This window comes from Gallus gallus, chromosome 8 (genome assembly GCF_016699485.2).
Source record: "Gallus gallus isolate bGalGal1 chromosome 8, bGalGal1.mat.broiler.GRCg7b, whole genome shotgun sequence".
Taxonomy (NCBI): Eukaryota; Metazoa; Chordata; class Aves; order Galliformes; family Phasianidae; genus Gallus; species Gallus gallus.
The window spans coordinates 28,399,772-28,407,494 of record NC_052539.1 but is presented as its reverse complement, the minus strand read 5'-3'; positions in this window follow the sequence as shown (position 1 = coordinate 28,407,494).

The window sequence follows — 7,723 nt, the reverse complement described above, 5'->3', positions numbered from 1 at the left end:
GAGTTCAAAATCAGAAGCACTGCAGCAGGAGCTGCCCCGATAACAGCGCGTTGCAGGGGAGCTCCCTGCTGAGCACTGCTCCGGGGAGCTGAAGGGAGGGCAGTGCTTCCAGGCCCTGCAGGATTGCAAAAGAGGGAATTCATGAATTTTAAATAAGCATGAAGCCTCCGGCACCCTCCCACACCGCAGCTCCCTCCTCGCGCTTCGCATTGGGCTCCAGCGACGTCCTTTGCTGCCCTCTGCTGACAGCGTTGTGTTCATTGGGCTTAAAGGGGGTGGGGGGTGGTGGTGAAGAGCCCTCAAAACATGGGAAATTTGTGTATTCGTTGAAGTTCTTGTTACGTGCAAGTGCTGCTCGGATCAGAGGTGTCCCCGGAGCCTCGTGCTGTGCTGCTGGGCAGGGACACGAGCACTCCGAAAGCACAGGGGGGGCTCCCGAGGCGATGCTGAGCCGCCTGGGGCACGGCAGCCATGCTGTTAGCGGATGGAGCCAGTCTGCAAGAGCTCAGTGCGTGCTGGGGGCTGCGAGGCTTGCAAAGCCAGCGCGTGGCCTCGGGCCGGAGGTTGGTTTGTACGGAATTTCCTCCAGCTCTGGGCCACCGGAGCAGTTCTTTGTGCTCAGCCTTTACCACCCCCTGAGGACCGAATGGGGAAGATTTCGTGGTGCAGCGCTGCCCGGTGCCTCTCCCTGCGCCCTGCTTGCAGGAGGAGCTCTGGCAAACAGCTGCTTTCCATTTAGAAAGGAAAATGTGGTGGCCGTCAGCTCCGGCCCGAGCAGAGCTGTCAGAGCTGGGGAGCCCAGGCAGGGCTCGTTGGGAGCAGATGGGGAGCAGCAGCTGCCCCAAATCACACTGCCCTGAGAAAGGGCTGTTTGAAAGGGGGATGCTGCCTCTGAGCAGCAGTGCCTATAGCTGAAGGGGCAGGTAAGCTAGGAATTGCTAGTTAGGGTGTCCTCGTGGCTAATAAATACTTTGTAAACACCAGGAACGGTGGTTGAGAAATCGTCTCTGGGAAGCCCCATTAATGATGGGATTCGGGCAAAGGAGGGCTGTGAGAGCAGAGCCAGGTGTGGAGGGGGTGGGTGCTGGGGGGGCGCCTTGCCCCTCGCTGCGGGCTGCGGACAGCATCTGGCATTGAGAGCTGCAGGTGAGTGCCGGTGTTGGAATCCATGGTAAGAAAGGGAAATTTGGCAGTGGAGATAAACACCCCTTGGGTTAAAAGATGTTCCAGTGATGGCTGCTGTGGTCTGGGCATGACTTCGGGGGGTCCTCCTTTGAAGATGCTCGGGTACCTCCAACCAACCATCACTCCTACCGAGAGCCAGAGCGGTGAGAAGTCCTCCATGTGCTGAGCGGGCACAAAGCAGACGTGTCTGGGGGGAGCTTAGGAACTCAGGCCTGGACTGACAGACCTGTAAATGTCATTTAAAAACCTGCATCTCTGTTCCTCTGGGCAGGTACTGCTTTTTAAGCTTTTCCAGGCTGTGCTTGGAAGAAATCACATTATAAAGCATGTGCCTCAAAAATTGTTTTCAGGAGTCTGAGCAGAGTGAATCCCTGCAGGGTGAGGGACCAGCACTGCCCGTGTCTGTGGCTCCAGGTGCTTGCCTTCCTGGCAGCACGGCTGCTTACCTCCCACAGACATCGTTTTCCACCGTAAAAGGTTAAGTTTTCCCCCGTGCTCTGTAGCTCCTGAGGCTTCTGCAGTGATTCGAGCTATGCCTGTGTGTAATCAGGCTTTTTCTGCCTCTTGCTACCACATCTTCATGCACACTGTGATACCGGTTGTGCTTTTGCCTTGCTCAGCCTCTGTCCCTCAATCCTGCGCTGATCACCTACAGCATCTCCAGGTCTGAGTGGGAGAAGAGCAGACACGAAGCCCGAGGAGCTCAGCTCTGCTCGTGGCCTGGCCAGCAGGTGGGGAGAGGCGGTTCATTTCTCCTTTCACACGTGATCCTGAAGAGCTGCAGTAATGCCATACACTTGTACAACACTCTTAAGCTGCACTTGTGTGAGGTCTGAAGATGAGCACGTTCTGTCCTTCTTGTACTTCTGGGGAGCAGCAAGTTCAGAGTGAACCCTTCATTTCTGTGCTGTCAGCTGCCTTTGCATGAGACTGGAGCTACTTAGGCAGTTGTCCTACAGCTCCCTTGAGTACTTTTTCCCCCTCTATGTCCTCCAAGTTACCTGGGTATTGCTTGAAGCTGCTGTTGGGCTGGTTTAGGTAATGCTGCTTCAGGAGGAAACATCTGGACTTGGAAACTGCACGTTTAAAGCCAACTCTGCCACCAAAACCTGTGGCAGACACTTCCAACAAATGTAAGGACAGAAGGGACTGAGCTCTTGCATCTTGTGTTGTGTGGGCTCTTGTTACCAAGAGACACGCGATGAGCTTCATCTGCAGGAAGCGACTGAATACTTACTTTCTTGATTTCTTTTGTCATTGCACACTACAGATCTGCTGCTTTGTGTGTGCATTAATGGAAGGCTGCAGCCTCAGCTGGGCTGGGGGGGGCGTTGGCTGCTGTGAGCTGGGAGGCTGAGAGCCATCGTTCTGGGACTGATGGTACAGTTCTGCTAAATCCATCCTTGATGTCATACACACCTGTAAGTTCTGCAATGTGGGGATGCTCTTCATACCGGGATGTTTCAGATCACTAAAACTGGTGGTGTGGAACTGGGCAGCACTGGTAGCTGCTGCCTGCCCCAAGGAGCAGTGCAGATGGAGCAGGTGCCTTTCCATCCAGAGCAAGTGGGCTGCTATGAGCTTTGCCTTTAAAACCAGGCTGAGAGCAGGGATGCTGGAAAGCAACTGGTGTGATATGATGCCCACGTCCTGGGCTGTGCCTGCTGGGAGCTGGAGGTGACATGGGGCAATGGAGCATTGACGTGGGTTTTCCTTAGAGCTGTAGCTCAGCATCTCGAGCTTGTTTAAAGCTTGGATCAAATCTCATTCTTAATCTGTGTTGTTTTTTTTTTTTTCCCTTTTTGTACTCTAGAGTTCTTTTAACTCTCAGAAATGCTGACAGCAGCATTGCGGTTAATTGCTGAGGACCTGTTAAGCAGCACTCAGATTAGGAGGTGTCGAATCGGAAGTGTTTAATGGACAGAGAGAAGCCCTGCAGACTTCCCCCGCTGCTTTGCTGGAGGAAAAATGATTATGACAGCGTTCCTCTTAGAGCTGTCCTCCCTGCCATCCAGAAGCCCGAGTGCTGCTCAGTCAGTGGTGCTTATTATTTCCACCCAGCACTTGTTGCTGCTTAGGGCTGCTTCCTTTCTGCACCTGGACCTGGCCCGTGAATCAGTGCCAGGGGTGGAGAACTGTGGACAGCCCTTCTGCAGGGGGAAAACATGGGCAGCGTGGGGGTGCCCACCTGCATGTGTATGGTGGCAACAAGCAGCCCGATTAGCACTGCAACCTACTTCCCAGAGCCAAGCAGGCACCCGATTAATGTAACAAACAGCTCTGGATAATAAGCAGTGTTGCTGTGCATGTGTGGTCTGTCGCTGCACGGTGCTTGGAGCGCTCCCCGAGAGTAAAAACACATCCTTGCCTTCTGCCATTGTCTGTGCTCTGTAGTGCGAGTCAACAAAGCATGCCCAAAGCAGCGAGGAGCTAATGAAAATGCTGAGGACAGATGGAAATGAGTGACAGCATAGCAACCTCCTGCTTAATGGGTATTGCTGGGCGCTGGACTAGCACTGCTACACCCCATCTTCTGATGTTTTTACTTCTGAGGTTGCATCTAATGATGAAGAGTGGGAGGGGGGAGGAAAGGAGGGCAAAGCTGCAGGCATCAGCTCCGCACTGCTATGGTCACTGCTCTCAGTCTGCTTTGTCCTGACCAATCTGCTAGATTTAGGTTGGATGTTAGGGGAAGGAGAGCGATGAGGTGCTGGAACAGCTGCCCAGAGAGGCTGTGGATGTCCCGTCCATCCCTGGAGGTGTTCAAGACCAGGTTGGATGGGGCCCTGGGCAGCCTGGGCTGGTATGAAATGGAGAGGTTGGTGGCCCTGCATGCAGCTGGGGGGGTTGGAGCTTTGTGATCCTTGGGATCCCTTCCAACCTGGGCTATTCTGTGATTCTGTTTTATCCTCACCCTTTGCTGAGCCCCTTGGCTGCAGCAGGCCCTGGGGAGCAGACCCAAGCAGCAGTGCACTGGCACAAGCTCATGCCGTCTGTAACACACAGAAGGAATTCATCCCGTTGTTCCAGGCTGCTCCTCCAGGCCAGGCGGATCTGCAGCTTTTCTGCAGGCTGCTTTTCTCCTGGAACAGCAGCTTTTGCTCCAGAAAAATCAGGAGGGAATGCCCATCCCCCAGGAGCAGCTGCAGGTAGGGCTAACCTTGCTGCTGGGGCACGGCTGCACCCAGCAGGCGCGAGGCTTCCCCCAGCACCAGCAGGAAATGCAGCACCAGAGATCTGTGAGCAGAGGCAGTGCTGGGGAGCTGCAGGCATCGCGTTAACATGCTGCCCACGTTACACTGACTTTACAGTCCAGCCATGTTCCTCCATCCCTGCCTTCAGCCTTATGGGGAGAGGGGAGGGAAAAACAACTTCCTTTTCTTGAGTCCCCACCACAGTGTGCTACGGGCAAAGATGGAATGCAGGAAAGGGGGAGCTGGTCAGAAAATTGGAAATAACACCAAAAGCAGCATTTTAAAATCTGTCCAGATGAGTTTCTTAAGTCTGCTCAGTGATTGCAGCTTTTAGGAGGAAATAAACTCTGCCCTTTGCTGCACAGCTGCTTGCTCCTGCTCTTAGCCCGGGGTCAGGAAGCGGTGCTCCCGCAGAGGGTGTGGGTGTGCTCAGGCAGCCCCTGCTGCAGTGCCACCATGCTCTGCGTCAGTGTGCGCTCGGAAACTGAGGGCTCAACTGAACCACTTGGCATCACCTTCCCTATACCTGCTCTCATGTACCTCCTTCATAAGGGATGAGAGGTAATGGACTTCAGCTGCGCCAGGGGAGGTTTGGATTGGATATTAGGAGACATTCCTTCTCTGCTCCCCGATCACTCTTCTTTCCTTTGAGCCTGTCTCCTTCAGTAGTCCATTCAGTATCCACCAGCACAGCCCAGATGCTGATTCTTTTGGCTCATTAATTCAGGCTGTGCAAATGCACGGAGCTCCGTGCCAGGGCCCTGGGGTGGAGCATGGGGGAGGAAGGCTGCTGCTCGGTGGGATGGAGTGCTGGGTGAGGGGGAATGCTGGAACAGCAGCAACCGCCCTCAGCAGCTCCGTCAGCAGCAATGCCACAGCCGGCGTGACTCAGAGTCGGGGGTGGACAGGGAGCAAAGCCCAGATTTGGCAGCAGCCTGCTGGGAGGGTCTGTGCCCCCAGCTGCTCTGCCCTGAGCTGGGGGGATCCCCTGAGAACGTGCTCAGCCCATGTCACAGCAGTGATGAGCAGCTGTCTGGCTGCTGCCAGCATAACCTGGGTGCGTGGATGCATGCACGCTTATGGAGGGGACCTCCAGCACACTGCAGTGATGGGTGATGTCTGACCTGCAAATTGTATCAGACCAAATCCTGCACCTCCACTTCTCCCTCCACAGATGCCTGTCAGAACTCGATTGCCACTCTGCTTGAGGGTGAACCTCGCTCTGCCGCTGGCTGTGGGCATCTTTCTCTGTTATTTCTAAAGCACCTTTCTGTCAGCATTGCTCCAGACTGCCCAGTGAACCAAACCCAGGCGTCTGGGGCTACGCCTTCCCAAAAGCAGTCACAGGCGCACACCTCTGTGTTCCAGCTGGGGGAAGCCCCAGCCCAAGCAGTGTGAGCTTGCTGCCTCCTGCCCTGTCCCAGCTCCTGCCTGGGGAAGGGCAGCACCGTGTCCCCCTCCCTGCCAGGAGCAGCCCCTCTGGAGCTGAATTGTTCCGGAGATGTGCACTCACTGCTCCCCACACATCCTCCTGCCAACAGCAGTGCTGCTGGTTGCTTTTAGGGAGCGACTGGTGCAGCCGCTGCTGTTTCTCTTGTTGAGCTCATTGTGTACAGTGTGTTCTGTGTAGGATTATTTTGCAAGAGGAGTGCCCCGGGGTGCTGGGAGCACCCTTTGTGCTCCTCACCTGTGGCACTGGGGCACCGGTTTGCAGCCCTTCCCCAGGCATGGGCTTTGCTGGGTCCCCCTGCCCCATGGCTGGGGGCTTTGCTCCGGCCACGTGCTACAAGTGGAGCTGGAGCATCTCTTCATTCACTGCTGGAGCAGGTGAAAGTGTGGCCGAGGCAGGAGGAGGAGCATCTGGACAGGACGCACAGAGGAAATCTTGCTTTGCATCAGCATGGCCAAAGCGTGTGCTGAGAGCAGCTCTTCTGTTCTCCAGGTTTGTTGTTGCAGTGTGTCCTTTGGCTGAACTCTGAACGCTGTTGCACACAGAATAATAAGAGCTCAGTAGAGATAAATGATTGTGGTGGACAGGATTCTGCCCTGGGTGCTGCACCAAATCCCACAGGCATGGGCTGCTGCAAAAACCTCACATTCAAGGTGGTGTTTATGCACTTTGCTACAGTTTAAGGGCAGCAAAACAGAAGAATCAAATGAAAAAGAAGTCTTTGCAGCAGCCAAGGCTGAAACACAGGTGCCGTATGTAACAAGCAAGCTGCAACAGCAAACTGTTGCTTTGTAGGACTTTCCTGGTGTGCATTTGCACTGGAAGGAAGTGGCTACAGGCACGTCGCTCAGCCCATCGCTGTCACTGATGGCTGTGCCCCCGAGGGAGGCACTTCGTCCTGCCCTGCCTCCCCAGTCGTCCTGAAGGGCCCAAATGCAGAATAGAGGCACGTTCTGCAAACAGGGACTGAAGGTAATTAACACTGTGTGGTCTCTGATTTAGGCTTCTGGTCCACCCTACCAAGAACAAACAGTTCTACAGCATTTGGAGGAGAAAGGAATAGCTGTGCTTGTGCCAATCTGAAGAACTCAGCCCGGTGCATTCAGTCCGAGGTGGGGGAGCAGTGCTCGGGTGGCTCAGGCACAGGAGTGTCTCCTCGTGCTGCCCTTCCCCGCTTCTGGCTGAAAAGCGACACGTGAGCTTAACAGAAGGTGCACAGCTCAGACCTGTGTGCTCTGCTGGGCTTCGCTGTGCAGCCCCGCTCTGTCCGGCTGCTGCCCCCCACCAGCACCTCCTCGTCCCAGTTACCCCAACAAGGGCCTATGAGAGATCAGTGCACGGATCAACCGGTGCCTAAAGCCCCCATTGGCCGTGCAGTCTCAGCGCAGGGCATTTGGTGTTCCTCAAAGCCCCGGGAACAGCCGGCCCAAGGAGGCCTTCCAATTGCCTGAAGGTGGAAAGCGGGCTCTGTTTATTCCTCCTCTCCTCTTGCTGAGCCAGCCCAGGTGGGACGGGGCCAGGAGCCCGGGAAGCACGGCAGCAGTGGTTAATTAAGCTGATGACTATCAATGAATTGCGGGAGAGCGGCTGGTTTAGCCCACAAGAGGGCATTGCTTCCTGAGCCAGCCGGTGATGGAGCAAAGCGCTCCCTTTGTGAATGGAGCCTCCCTAAGTTCTGTTCCTTACCATACATCTCCTCTGTCGTTTCCTCCCTCTGGCTTTTCTACATCAAATTCAAACAGCAGTCTTCCAAACGGAGCTCACTTCAAACTAAAGCGGGCTCTTTCACACTAATTTGGGAAAAAACCTTGAAAAGCTGGCTTTCTTGCCATTGTCAGAAGTCTGAAATACTGTGGTGATAATGAGAAACGCTGCCAGAAACGGATAGAAGGGG